Source organism: Temnothorax americanus, unplaced genomic scaffold (genome assembly GCF_048541705.1).
Source record: "Temnothorax americanus isolate GAGA-0224 unplaced genomic scaffold, ASM4854170v1 Scaffold2, whole genome shotgun sequence".
Lineage (NCBI taxonomy): Eukaryota > Metazoa > Arthropoda > Insecta > Hymenoptera > Formicidae > Temnothorax > Temnothorax americanus.
The window spans coordinates 3,209,042-3,223,125 of NW_027509338.1; the positions used below are offsets into that span (position 1 = coordinate 3,209,042).

At 53.6% G+C, this 14,084-nt stretch overlaps 1 protein-coding gene across 3 annotated transcripts in view; it reads left to right on the top strand.

Annotated features, from left to right (window-relative positions):
* Positions 1–14,084, top strand: part of Nachralpha6 (nicotinic acetylcholine receptor alpha6) — a 241,146-nt gene that overhangs the window by 100,827 nt on the left and 126,235 nt on the right. The window lies entirely within an intron of this gene.

The following is a 14,084-nucleotide window of genomic DNA, read 5'->3' on the forward strand; positions in this document are numbered from 1 at the left end:
TATTTGAACTGCAGCAGTACGATTTCGACGTACGCTACCGAAAGGGCAGCCTCAACAAGGTCGCCGACGCGCTCTCACGGCAACCGGAGGTATGCGAAGCTCAGGCCACCCCGAAGTGCCGATGGTACCAGCGAATCCTGACCGGAGCAAGGCAACGCCCCACCGAATTCCCAGATTACCGCATCCAGGACGGACGGCTGTTTCGCCACATCTTGCACGAGGTAGATTTTCGGGAGGTTGACCCAGCGGACCAATGGAAGCGCTGCATCCCGAAGGAGGAACGGGCAACGATCATGCGGAGACACCATGAGGATCCCACGGCGGGACACTTCGGGGTCGCCAAGACCATCGCCCGTATGGCCCGTCTGTTCTATTGGCCAGGGATGTTCCAGGACATCACCCGCTACGTCCGACAGTGCCCGACTTGCCTGGCGCACAAGGCACCGACGACCAAACCAGCCGGGATCCTCCACACGGCACCTGTCACCCGGCCCTGGCAACAGGTGACCCTGGACTTGATCGGCCCGTTGCCGCGATCCACCCAGGGCCACGCCTGGCTGCTAGTCATGCAGGACCGGTTTACAAAGTGGGTCGAGCTTAAGCCCCTTCGTAGAGCTACCGCACCTGCCGTTACCAAGGCAATCCTCGACCGGATCATCTACCAGCACGGGTGCCCCGACCAGATCATTTCCGATAACGGGACCCAGCTGAAGTCGGAACAACTTGAGGGAGTCCTGCGGGCCTTCCGGATCGAGCATCGAACCACCCCCGTAAGGGCACCTCACTGCAACCCGGTCGAGCGTACCAATCGGACGCTGAAGACCATGGTCTCCCAATATGTCGGCAAAAACCACCGGCGTTGGGACGAGCATCTAGCCCCGCTGCAATTCGCCTACAACACCGCCCGACACGAAGCCACCGGGTACACGCCGGGGTACCTCAATCACGGTCGGGAGCTCGCCCTCCCACACCCGGAGGACCGTCGCCATGCGGCAAACCCGGCCCCGCACCAGACTCGGCGCCGGCTAGAGGAAGCCTACGAGGTAGTACGGGTCAACATGGCCCGAGCGTTTCAACGCCAGGAGGCCCACTACAACCTGCGGCGGCGGGATTGGAGACCCCGCGTCGGGGACCTCGTTTGGAAGAGGGAGTATCCACTTTCAAAGAAAGCTACGGGATTTAACGCCAAGTTGGCCCCCCGCTACACTGGACCCCTCGAGGTCAGAAAAATCATCTCGCCCGTTATAGTCGACTTACGCGACCCCCGGGGACGATGGCACCGACATGTGCACGTCCAAGATTTAAAGAACGCGCCGAAACCGCTCGCCTCGGGCATGGAGAGCTCTGGTCAGAATCGGGGTTACGATAGCGAAGGCGAAAGCGCCGCGTGTTTACAAATATAAAGTCACGAGAACCGCGCCCGGACCGTTTCGGGGAAAATGACGTCCGCATTCATAAGCCGGAAAAACTCACAAAAGGAACGAAAAGAATACGCCCACTACCGGTATATAAGCCCGCGGCGCGAAAGACTTTCAGTTGCTCTAGCATAGCCAGTCCGTAAACATGGAGACACGCGCGAAACTAGAGGAGCTGTTTGGCGATATTAGCGATCTCGATGATCTGGGGGAGACGCCAATCGACGCCGGGCCGACCACCAGCCCAGCGGACGTCCCTCGCCGTCAGGCGCCTAGTGTAGGGACCCGCATTCAGCGGGGCGACGCCGAGAACCGCCGCCGGGCCGCCATCTTAATCGAGCCGGTACCGGTACGACCGACCAGACGCCTGCCAACCACCCGCGTACGGGCGAACCTGCGGCCCACGGAACGGCCACCAAGCACCAGCCGACCACCCGCCCGGTCGCCCTCCGACCGCCGAGACGCACCGCGCCCGGGGAGGCACCACCAGGGCTCAGACCGGCCCGCCGACCAGCCGACAGACCGCCCGACCGGCCGCAACAACCACAACGGCCGCACGAGGTGCGGCGAGGAAGCCACCAGAGGCTACGCACACCAGGGCCCGAAGACCACCCGCCCAGCCCCCCGCCCCCCCCGCCACCCCACCAGCGTGCGCCGCCACGACGCCCACCCTTGCCTCCCTCACCACGGCCCGACCCCCTGGCCAACCAAGCCCCTACCCCCCCCCTGACCGCCGAAGTTGCACAAGCCTCCGCCACCTCCCCTCTCAAGGACTTACTGTGGATCTCGTTACCCACCGGGGAGAGGATACAAGTGCCCCGATCCGCCATTACCCGCAACCGGAAGTTCCGGGCCCGCGCCAGTGGAGCTCTGTGGGTCCTGAGGTTTGACCCACAAGGCAATCTCCGATCGTGCCAGCGCCGGTAAACTGTACAGGCAGCAATAAAATAATGTTGTAAGCGTAAATAAACTTGTGTATTTCCTCTCCAAACGGGGGGGGTGATGTGACGATACGCGTATTCGTCACTAGCACTACGGCCCTGGCGGCCACTAAGCACATGTTCAGCGTGCGCTCCTGGGCCCAAGCGGTGGGGCAACCGAGCGGTGGGGCAGCCCCAGTGGAGGGACAGCCCCCACCGACCGCACTCGGGGTATAAATAGGGGACTCGAGCCGACTCGAGTCACCAGTCCTGTCCGACTCCTGTTCCCGACACGACCTCTCTCCGAGACCGCTTCACCACGTTGGGCGCTCCCAACGACTTCCTCCGTACAGAGAACGGGTGCTCCCGTTCTCACCTGGGCGCTCCCAGGGTACGGGCCTCCCCAGCTGGGTGCTCCCGGTTGGCATTACCTGCCCTTTCCTGCCTCTGGGTCGGGCGCTCCCGACCCCCTCCGCCGTACGGAAGACGGGCGCTCCCGTCTTCAAGCCGGGCGCTCCCGGTGTACGGGCCGCTCAGTTGGGCGCCCCCGACTGAGCTCCTGACCGACCTGCCTACCCGCGAATCCGCAAGGCAGCCGTGCCTCCGTACTTGCCCGCGAATCCGCAAGGCAACCGTGCCTCCACGCCTGTCCGCGAGTCCGTCTCTGTCCGACCGCGCATCAACCCGGTACACGTACACTGCGGCTCAGCGGAGCGACACACACACACACACACTGACACTCACGCCCTCCATCAAACTGTACTGTAAATAGTGTGAATAAATAGCTTTATGTGAAACTGACCAGTGTCTCCACGTTTTCTCACCCTGGCCTGGCGAGCGAATTCCGAGCGAGGAAACGCGAACGTTACAAATGAAATGTACAGTTATGCTCTGGTATATAAAGGCGATAATTCTAATTCAAATTATTCGATTCTGTGTAATATTTACAGTGTGTATCCTGAGTGTAATATTGTTTTATTTTTTTCATTTGTTTATAGTAAAAAATAAAGCGTAATTTTAACATTTTTTACATGTCTCAGAAAGTCCACTCTAAATTTTAAGTTAAATGACTCATTCATCGTGTGTTACTTGTTGACAATTAAATTAGAAATGTTAATTAATTGATACTATACTTTACATTTATATTTGTTCTTTTGACTTTATTTTTCAAGTTATGTTAACACATATATGATATTAATCATTTTACAGATTTTACTTGAATTATGTGTAATAGAAATGTTTAATTTTAGTAAATTTAATTATTTTGTATGTCAAGTCAAAGTTTACGATTATTTGAAAATTTACGTTTAACTTTTGTTTATGTGTTAAAAAAACTCAAAATAATATTTAATTTCTAAATAGCATATATGAAGTGTTAAGTTATCACGTTGACATAAATGTAACATATGAAAATGTTAAGAAAATAATAACATAGCTGTTGTATATTAATTTTACATTGAAATAATAATTAAATCTTGGTAACACAAGAAAATTTTAACACATGGACCACTATATACACATCACGATTTTTTACTGTGTAATTACTCCGGATGCATGGGACACATTCGCGAGAGTGCGTAACTTCTTCGCGATTACAATCGTTGGAAGATAATTTCTCATTACGACCGAATCATACGCATGTATAAGATGCAAGTCTACGCGATAAACTTTGATCGTCAAAGTTGAATAAGGCTTTTAGCTTAAACTAACTAACATTGCTCGCAGATCGACGATCCAGAAGAGTTCCGTTTGTTTACGAGCACTCTAATTAATGTGACGACAGAATTCGTGTTTGACTCGCTCCTTCTCTCTTTTTCTAGCTTTCTCTCTCTCCGATCTCTTTCGCTTAACTTAGCCGGTCAAACTCCGTCGGCGGATAGAATTTACGCGGATAATTAATCTTTTATACAACGGGGATTAATTAACTCGTGCAAATTTATTCGCAGCCAAAGGTTCCGTAAATTCATCGGCTCCTATTACCATGGATATTTGAGAATGGATGATGCACAGTGTGTTCGAAACCCTGTTGCAGCGCTATCATCGTCTGAAATTTATGACGACGACGACGATGTCCTCACGGTCTCGCCGGCCGTGGAGGAGCGCGCCGTCGCTTTCTTCACTATAATCTCTATCAATATTCGCGATACTGCTCTCCGAAACCCCGATGGTAGCTCGACTGAGTATTTTAGAGATGTTATGTTGGGCGCCAGGTGCGATTCCTCGCACCACGATTCACGAGATCGCAGTATTTCTCAGGCGTGGGCTTCTTTGATCAACCGCGGATGGAATAGGAGAGGGAGCGTAGCGCAATCATCACACTCAAATACATAAAACATTAAATTATATTTCGGTTAAGGCAGATAACAAGTGGACGATGGCGAGTTCCACGGCGAACAAGCAGAATTCGAGTACACGCCACGTGTCACTCCACGAGCGCGATACTCATTCCGTCGCTGAGCTGCACGGCGATCCCGATTGAATTCGCATAAAAGTATTCCCCGACATAAATGGCAGCGAATTCCACCCGGACGGTCAAACGCGAGATGCTAACAAATAACCAACGCAATCTCCTTAAACAATTACGCAATTTCCCTACGGTCTACCGCGACAGCGCCGGGGATCTTCTCTCCCCTCGAAACGCACGAATGGCCCCACCCGTTAACTCGACACAACCGTGGGCCATTAATCCCGATGAAACGCACGTATAGCTACTTACAAATGGCATGAACTTAACCGGCAACGATAACTACGAGGCCCTCTCACGCGCGAGAGCCACTTCTCAAAACTACGGCACGGTTAAGCCAACGGCGTTCATGAAATTCCACGCGACGAAATCACCCGCAACGAAATTACGCGAACGAAATTACTCACAACGAAATCATACGCAACGAAGTACACGAAACGATATCACAACGAAATTACATGTACGCTGACTGTCGGCGGCCGTACGTTTTCATCCCCGAGGCGGGCACTCGCGATCACCTCGTCGCACGGGCCCTCCCGCGGTATGGCACTCGATATTCTTTAATTACAGCCGATTTCATACTTTACCGCGGCACAACGCGACTCCCGGGAGGGCCTAGGTATTCTCGCGATCTTACTTCGAGGAAGGCTGAGCAGTGGCCTTACAAATTCCGTCTCGTTCCGGCGGCTCGTCACTCGCTCTTAGGGCTGGATGTTGCCGGGATGGCGGCTCGCTCGACAGTGGCGTTTCCTTGATCCGGCGGGACCACGCAGGGCCCGCGCGCGCCCGCGCGCGCCGGTTTCCCTAGCCTGATCGGTGCTGCGCCCTGGCCTGCCAGCGATCCCTCTAGGCGATCGTCGCGCCCTTCGCGAGCGCCCCTCGTCACTGCGCCCATCCGCCGGCGGTAGTTTTAAAGTCCGCCTATTTGAGACCGGCTGTCCAGGCCGCGTCTCATCGTCCGGTTCCTCGACGGCCAGGCTGGACGGGCCATGGCTCGTCGACCGGGAGCGGTACTCAGCGGTGGTGGCCCCGTTCCTTAACGGGGACCTTCGTCGGGGCGTCCCCCGTATCCGGGCTGCAGTGCTCTCGTGCCATCCGTGACGCCTTGACAGGTCATCTGATCTGCCGGCTGTGGGCCCCAGCGTGACCCGCCCGCCGATCGTACGCCCTCGGAAGCTCCTGGTTGTCCAACCGTAAGTCCCTCGACGCGGCATAAGCCGTTACACTCGTCGTGACCCTGGCCATCTGCTCCGCACTCCCTCGACCTGTAACGCTCGCAAAAGGTCTTAATCCTAACCTAAAGGCTCGCTCTCCGCCCGCCTCGGGCGGAGGCACCATCCCTGACGCCTCCCTCGGCCGTGCACCCATCTGGGATAAGGGACGCGCCTTTTGTCACGTCACAACTCCCCGCTCCCAGACGAGTGCCGAGGGGGACGTCCGCCCCGGTCCGCCGGAGACCACCGCTCAAGCCTTCTTATATACTCCATTCATTTCCCTCATGAGACCTCACTCCGTCGGTGACGGCTTTGCCCCGTCCGACCCCGATCAGTCAATGCGTCTTCCCTTCCAACGTTACTCAATAGTACACGAAAATCACCCGAAACGAAAATCTCCGAATTACTTCCCAATCTTTCCCCAAATTTAACCGACCAATTCACCGCACCATTGTTTCCCGACTTTGTTCCCCTCCAAATTTCCTCAACTACGTCCCACCCCGTTCATCTCGCCCCGTTCCAACCTCCACGCGAATTTCCTTCTCAGGGAACAGGAAGGAGGCGGAAGGGTTCGACATGCACACGCTCAATTACCACACGTAGGTTCGGTGTTAGGGGGGTAGTACGGTTTCACATCCTTAACATGCACTTTCCCTACGGTTGACCCGTCCAGCTGTGTCAACTCGTACACCACCGGAGAGATCACCCGTTTCACTCGTAGGGGTCCCTGGAATTTCGGCGCCAGTTTTCCCGCGATATTCTGTGCGGCTGACGACAGCACGTGCTGCCGCCTTAATACTAAGTCCCCGACTCGGAATCTTCGCGGTCGCCTACGCAGATTATAATGCGCGGCCTGCCTCTGGTTCGCCTGGTCCATATTCTCCGCCACCCATTCTCGAACGGCCCTTAATTCGATCATCCGCTGGGACCACTCCGCCGGGTCCCGCGGCTCCACCTGAGTCACGTCCTCCCCCTGGTCACGCAACAAGTTCGGCGGCACTAGCTCACGTCCCAAATTCACGAACGCCGGTGACGCTCCCAACGACGAATGCGCCGCCGTATTATAAGCAAAACGAAACTGTGGGAGGTATTTATCCCACTCCCGATGATCCCTCTCAATAAACGACACGATCATTGTTTTCAGGGTCCTATTGACCCTCTCCACGGGGTTGGCCTGCGGGTGGTACGGCGGCACCGTGGCGTGTGTGATGCCATGCTCCTCAGCGAAACCCTTCATCACGCGATTCACGAACTCAGTTCCATTATCCGTGAGGAGGATCTTCGGCGTACCCCACCGCGACACGATAAGATCCTCCAACGCCTCTTTAATTTTCGGGCCGGTAGCCGCTCGCAAAGGCTTCAACTCGATCCATCTTGTGAATAAATCTTGGATCACCAGAAGGTACTGGTAGCCGGCCTTGCTGCGAGGCAAGGGCCCCACTATGTCCGCGGCGATCGAAGTCCACGGCCCTTCTATAACGCGGCGGCCCATCCACCCCGCGGGACTAGCTTGCTCGACCTTCGTCCTCTGACATGTGTCGCACGTCCGAATGTACCGAGTGACCTCGCGAAACATATTTGGCCAATAGTACGACACGGCAAGACGCTGATATGTCTTTTCGACTCCCAAATGACCGGCCTGCGGCGCGTCGTGGGATTCGCGAAGGGCCTCGGCGCGTAATTCTCTCGGCAATACCAGCTTCCACCGGTCCAAATCCTCAACTATGTCCGAAATCACCGGTCGCGGTCGCAAAAAGTATAGCTGCCGATCAACTATTTTCCAGTGAGCAAACCGCTTCGGGTCAGTCGCTACCTCCCTATACCGCCTGCGATACCACTCGTCACTTGTACCCTCACACTCCTCGATTTCGATTGCGGCGTTTACTCTTCCACCTTCCGCGCTTTCATACATTCGCGACAAGGCATCGGGCACGTGGTGTAGGGCTCCCTTGCGGTACTCCACTGTGTAATCATACTCTAATAATTCTAACGCCCATCGGGCCAAACGACCCGTGGGATTTTTCAAGTTGTGGAGCCACCGCAAGCTACTATGATCCGTAACTACGGTGAACTTGTAACCCTCTAAATACGGCCTAAACTTCTGAATGGCCCACACCACGGCCAGGCACTCTTGTTCAGTCACCGAGTACCGCTTTTCCGGGTCCGACAACACGCGACTGGCATAGGCTATTACGCGTTCTTCCCCCTCTAGGTTCTGAGTCAAGACCGCCCCCAACCCAACCGAGCTCGCATCGGTTTGTAACACGAAAGGTTCTTTAAAATCTGGGCATGCCAGGACGGGGGCCGCCATTAAGCTACTCCTAATGCTATTAAATGCATGAACTTGTTCATCCCCCCACTCCCAGCGCCTGCCTTTCTTCAAAAGGCGGGTCAAGGGCTCACTTAGCGTCGCGAACTCCGGTATAAACTTCCGATACCACGATGACATCCCGAGAAATCTACGCAATTGTCTCAGTGTTCGAGGCGCCGGGTACTCTAGCACGGGGCGCGTCTTTTCTGGGTCCACCGATACGCCTCCCGCCTCCACCACGAAGCCTAAATACTTAACCTGAGATCTACAGAACTCGCATTTATCCATATTAATCGTTAATCCCGCATCTTTAATTTTATCTAGCACTCGTTTTAGCCATTCGAGGTGTTCCTCGAAAGTCTCCGTCGCGATAATTATATCGTCTAGGTACGCGAAAACGAAAGGCTCCATTTCCGGGCCTATTAAACTATCCAATAGTCGCTGGAACGTCGCGGGGGCACCCGTTAATCCATATGGCATTCGGACGAAATGATATAAGCCTTTTCCCGGGACGCTAAACGCGGTAATCTCTCGGCTATCTTTATTCAACGGGATCTGAAAGTAAGCCTGGCTAAGGTCGATTGTAGAAATATATTTTGCCGAACGTAACTTATTGAGTATCCCGTCCATTGGTGGTATCGGGTACGCGTCCTTTTTAGATATCTTATTAACTCCGCGGAAATCCAGGCAAAACCGGTACTTGCCATTCGATTTCTTCACCATCACGATTGGGTTCGACCATTGACTTACTGACGGCTCGATTATTCCGGCTGCTAACATTTTATCTACCTCTGCGCGGATTGCTTCTTGCACCTTTGGCGAGACTAAATAGCAGCGTTGCTTTAGCGGCGGATGATCTCCTACTTCTATTTTATGTTCGGTTAGGTTGGTCAGACCGGGGTCTCCCGATGGTGCTACTATTTTCCGTAAAAAATTTTTCAGATGTTTTTCCTGATCTTTAGTTAGCTCCGCGAGCCCACAAACGCGGGGGTCCGTTTCTTTCAATTGAAACTGGTAGCGGACACGATGCCTATCCGCAAAATGCCACTCCCCTTTTCCGAAGTCTAGCGCGATACCGAATTTTGTCAAGAAGTCCATCCCCACGATACACGGCACGGCCAAATCCGGCAATATGCCTACCGAGATCTTCCGACTCCGATCCTTTAGATGGATAGAAAGCGAGGCTTCTTTTTGAATCGGGGCTATTTGTCCGTTTGCCATTCGGATGGTTGCGCCCCCCTCTCGCGTGGTTGGGACGCCTAAACTTTTTACTATTTGCATCCCCTCGCGACCGAGGAGCGTCATGTTCGAGCCCGAGTCCACCAACGCTAACAGGGGCCGGCCGCCTATCCGGATTGTAATATACTTCAGCGGGGGGAATTCGTCGGGATCGAGCGTCACGTACGAGAGTTTTTCTTCCGGGGTATTCGCGGTCCGGGCCTCGTTCTCGATAATTGGGGGCGTAGGGACCCGTCCTACTGACCCCTTTTCGCGTTTCCCGAACACCTAGGGCATGTCCGCGTCGTAAACCCCGGGTTCCCGCACCGGTAGCAATGTTGCCGTCGAGCCGCCCTGCAGGTCCTAGCCCGATGGCCCGTCTGATCGCAGTTCCAACATTTTAAGTTGCAATCATCGGGAACCGATCTCGGTATGGTGGCGTCGGTGGGCGCTGCGGCGCTCCAGGCCTCCCCTCTACTTGGGTCTCCCTGAGCCACGGCCTCCCCCGCGGCAACGGTATTCGGGGATCGCGGTTTCCCCTTCGGCGCGTGGTACGCTAAGTCCGGAAAAAGTGACTGTTCCGGTAACAAGGGGGGTCTATACATTTTGTCCGCGAGGAGGGTTCGTTCCGTCCGCGTAGCCAAATCCTCCAACGTGTGAAAATCGCTAAACTCCCACCGTCGAATCGCGAACTGTAGCCGCGGCAATAAGTTCCGGTGGGCTAATGTGAGCTGCTCCGGGAGGGACCACGGAGGGCTCATTCGCGTGAACAAAGACCGTAAGCAGGTCAAATATTCGACCGCCGGCTCGTGTTCTCCCTGCGTTCGTCGCTGTATCTCTTCCCGAAGGGTCGTTAAATAGTCCGGGTCGCCAAATCGACTTCGCCACGCGTGTTCGAAATCCCGCCAATCCCGCCAATTTTCGCTTTCCAATCTTACCCAATATAGCGCGGTACCCGAAAGGAATAGGGGCAAGCACTTAAATAGTTCGGCGTCATCTGCGTGAATAATGGAGCGGGCTTCCTTAATCCGTAACAAAAATGCTTCCGCGTCGCTACCGCGTTGTCCGGAGAAGTGGAGGTTCCACTTTCTCATTATATTATAAGCCTCGGCCGCGGATCCGCGCGTATTTCCTCTATCGTGGCGCGGCGGGTACTCTATTCGCGGCGGGGGTGCCCGCTGATAAGTTTCCCCCCATGTTTTGTGGGGGTCAGGCGGAAAATTGTACGCCCCCAGACTCACGAAGGGGTCCTCCCTTCCCGTCGCCTTGTCCCTCGGGGTCGCCCCCTGGTCCCCCTGAGGACTAGCAGATTGTATTTCGATGGCCGGCGGGGGTGGGGGTGGAGTCGGTTGGTCGTTCATTTTTTTCCGAATCGACTTTTCCTCAAATCTAGCTAAACGTGCGCGTAAAGTTGGCAAAATTCCGGCCGTGTCCAACCCCCGATCTTCTAAATGTCGCACCGCTTGTTCTTTCGTTAGGCGGTTGATCCACCGAAGAGGCGATTCCAGCAAGTCGTCCTCCCGCATAGGAGTCCTATTCGCCTCCCCTTTCGACGTCCACCGAACGCGAAACCGAAGACACCAGCAAGGCCTTTTCCTTTTCCCAATACGCGGAATTACCAAGTACGTTATTATTCTCCAAGCTTATTATTTGGACGAAGAGGTATGCCAGTCGCAACACTATCGAACGGTATTTACTTTCGCGAAACTTAACCGAAATCGAATCAACACAGTCCCCGAAATCGTAAACAGGCAGGAATTCGACTGAAAAACTCAAGTTCCCGAATACCGGCCGTGTGCGAACCAAAACAAAGTCGAGCGAAGCGGCCTTCACTCGGCACTACACACCGCACTCATGGCACCAAAATTCCAGGGCCACGAAATAATAATTCAAAAATCCGATCGAACATATAACTAACACAAGAGAATCACATAAATCATAGGGGAACACATAAATATAATGATTGCACAAAACAAATTCACTTGCGCACGCTCTCTCTCCCGATTTTCGTTAATTGGTAATTTTCGGGCGAGAGGCCCCACGTTGGGCGCCAAAATTTATGACGACGACGACGATGTCCTCACGGTCTCGCCGGCCGTGGAGGAGCGCGCCGTCGCTTTCTTCACTATAATCTCTATCAATATTCGCGATACTGCTCTCCGAAACCCCGATGGTAGCTCGACTGAGTATTTTAGAGATGTTATGTTGGGCGCCAGGTGCGATTCCTCGCACCACGATTCACGAGATCGCAGTATTTCTCAGGCGTGGGCTTCTTTGATCAACCGCGGATGGAATAGGAGAGGGAGCGTAGCGCAATCATCACACTCAAATACATAAAACATTAAATTATATTTCGGTTAAGGCAGATAACAAGTGGACGATGGCGAGTTCCACGGCGAACAAGCAGAATTCGAGTACACGCCACGTGTCACTCCACGAGCGCGATACTCATTCCGTCGCTGAGCTGCACGGCAATCCCGATTGAATTCGCACAAAAGTATTCCCCGACATAAATGGCAGCGAATTCCACCCGGACGGTCAAACGCGAGATGCTAACAAATAACCAACGCAATCTCCTTAAACAATTACGCAATTTCCCTACGGTCTACCGCGACAGCGCCGGGGATCTTCTATCCCCTCGAAACGCACGAATGGCCCCACCCGTTAACTCGACACAACCGTGGGCCCTTAATCCCGATGAACGCACGTATAGCTACTTACAAATGGCATGAACTTAACCGGCAACGATAACTACGAGGCTCTCTCACGCGCGAGAGCCACTTCTCAAAACTACGGCACGGTTAAGCCAACGGCGTTCATGAAATTCCACGCGACGAAATCACCCGCAACGAAATTACGCGAACGACATTACTCACAACGAAATCATACGCGACGAAGTACACGAAACGATATCACAACGAAATTACACGTACGCTGACTGTCGGCGGCCGTACGTTTTCATCCCCGAGGCGGGCACTCGCGATCATTTCGTCGCACGGGCCCTCCCGCGGTATGGCACTCGATATTCTTTAATTACAGCCGATTTCATACTTTACCGCGGCACAACGCGACTCCCGGGAGGGCCTAGGTATTCTCGCGATCTTACTTCGAGGAAGGCTGAGCAGTGGCCTTACAAATTCCGTCTCGTTCCGGCGGCTCGTCACTCGCTCTTAGGGCTGGATGTTGCCGGGATGGCGGCTCGCTCGACAGTGGCGTTTCCTTGATCCGGCGGGACCACGCAGGGCCCGCGCGCGCCCGCGCGCGCCGGTTTCCCTAGCCTGATCGGTGCTGCGCCCTGGCCTGCCAGCGATCCCTCTAGGCGATCGTCGCGCCCTTCGCGAGCGCCCCTCGTCACTGCGCCCATCCGCCGGCGGTAGTTTTAAAGTCCGCCTATTTGAGACCGGCTGTCCAGGCCGCGTCTCATCGTCCGGTTCCTCGACGGCCAGGCTGGACGGGCCATGGCTCGTCGACCGGGAGCGGTACTCAGCGGTGGTGGCCCCGTTCCTTAACGGGGACCTTCGTCGGGGCGTCCCCCGTATCCGGGCTGCAGTGCTCTCGTGCCATCCGTGACGCCTTGACAGGTCATCTGATCTGCCGGCTGTGGGCCCCAGCGTGACCCGCCCGCCGATCGTACGCCCTCGGAAGCTCCTGGTTGTCCAACCGTAAGTCCCTCGACGCGGCATAAGCCGTTACACTCGTCGTGACCCTGGCCATCTGCTCCGCACTCCCTCGACCTGTAACGCTCGCAAAGGTCTTAATCCTAACCTAAAGGCTCGCTCTCCGCCCGCCTCGGGCGGAGGCACCATCCCTGACGCCTCCCTCGGCCGAGCTCCCATCTGGGGTAAGGGACGCGGCTTTTGTCACGTCACAACTTATATCGAAATTATGTGTAACATCAACCATAAAATATATAAGCCACAAAAATTTTCTTCTAAAAAGAGCATGTCATCGATACTCCGAATCTATCGAAATATTGTTATCGCTTTTCCGCGATGCGGATTCGTTCTCTTGTTGCGCTTACTCCATAAGCGGCTATCATGGGTTTTTACTAATAGTGTAATAGTAACAGAGAGAGAGTGAAATATTAAAGTTAAATAGCGCCGCGCGCCTGTAATGTCTATAAGTTATGTAAAAAACAAAATTCTGTAGAAAAATCTCAAAAATCAGAAAATACAGAGTTAGAATTTTCTATAAATAAACCAAATATTGTTTATTAAGTTTATTTTCTTCATTTATTTTGTTCAACAAATATATCTATTTTTTTTATATATTTATTGCATGTCGTATTATGCGCAAATATATACGATTAAATTAAATAAGTTTCGACTGTAAAGCAGTTTTCTGAATCGATTAAAAATTTTATCATAAATTATTTTTATTCACTACAGTAGTTATGATTTATGCGCGCTGTAGTTCGATCGCGGCAATAATATAAACGTCAAAGCAAACGTCAAGTGCCTATATTGATTTTATAATTATATTACTTGAATAAAGAGACAAAAATGGAAAATTACGAACATTTATTTCGCATAATGGGGATTG